General features: G+C 42.0%; 1 long non-coding RNA gene across 1 annotated transcript; it reads left to right on the top strand.

The window, feature by feature from the left end:
* Positions 1-204: 204 nt before the first annotated feature.
* Positions 205-904, top strand: LOC107578405 (uncharacterized). The gene is made up of 4 exons (XR_001608342.1): positions 205-388; positions 485-549; positions 634-718; positions 803-904. It is a non-coding gene; the product is annotated as an uncharacterized lncRNA (long non-coding RNA).
* The last annotated feature ends 100 nt before the right edge of the window (positions 905-1,004 follow it).

Here is a 1,004-nt window from a genome sequence, read left to right as displayed (position 1 = left end):
CTTACTGACCCCAAACTTTAAAATGTTATTAATTATGGTCATAAGTGTTGTTATATATTGTAGCATTTCACTTGGCGTTCACATTTTATCTTGATGTAGTTTTACAAAAGATTCAAGTTATTGTTTATTACTTACATTTCATCCACGTAAAGGTAAAGCTCTTAGTATTGGTTTAATTAGCTGTTCTTGTGTTTGCAGCCGCAGCCAGATCTACCTCTGGATCCGTATGTGATTGGTCTGACGGGCGGCAGCGGGTCTGGAAAGAGCTCTATAGCACACAGACTGGAGGCTCTCGGCGCCGTGAGGATTGACTGCGATCAGCTCGGTCACGAGGCCTACCTGCCGGGAACATCTGCTTATCATAAGGTCGTCCAGGAGTTCGGCCCAGGTACGGAGAGGAGATGTGTATAGTCACCGAATGGATCTCACTTTATACTGGCCTGCAGTTTTTCCCTACAGAAAAACGTTTTTTTTTTGCCGTCAGATATTCTTAATGAGGATAAGACCATCAACAGACGAGTACTGGGTGGAAAAGTATTTGGTAATCAGGTAATTTAACTCGACAGATAAATATAATTGAATTCAGAACACATTTTCCCTCCTGTTCACATTGTATTTGTGTTTGTTTTTCAGGAGCGTCTGAGAGCTCTGACAGATATTGTGTGGCCTGAGATTGCTCTGCTGGTGAAGAAAAGAATAAAACAAGCAAAGGAACAGGGTGAAGCATTTATCACTGTCATCTCATGCTCTAGCTGAACTTTTTCTGTTTTAAGTGTGATTCATTCTCACTTCTTCTTTTCAGGTAAGCGTGTCTGTGTAGTGGATGCGGCCGTGTTGCTCGAGGCGGGATGGACATATTTGGTGCATGAGGTTTGGGTGGCCACCATCCCAGAGGAAGAGGTGCTAAAGCTTTTAATATAGACACGCTTTTGTTTTTTTTTAAATACTGTGAGGTCGAAAGGCCTGAGACCATATTCTGGGATTTAAACATGAAAAAAACAGCA

Source organism: Sinocyclocheilus grahami, unplaced genomic scaffold, assembly GCF_001515645.1.
Source record: "Sinocyclocheilus grahami isolate Dianchi unplaced genomic scaffold, SAMN03320097.WGS_v1.1 scaffold10062.1, whole genome shotgun sequence".
In the NCBI taxonomy this organism is placed as follows: Eukaryota; Metazoa; Chordata; class Actinopteri; order Cypriniformes; family Cyprinidae; genus Sinocyclocheilus; species Sinocyclocheilus grahami.
Note: the sequence above shows the minus strand (reverse complement) of the source record. Positions and strands in the feature narration are given on the sequence as shown.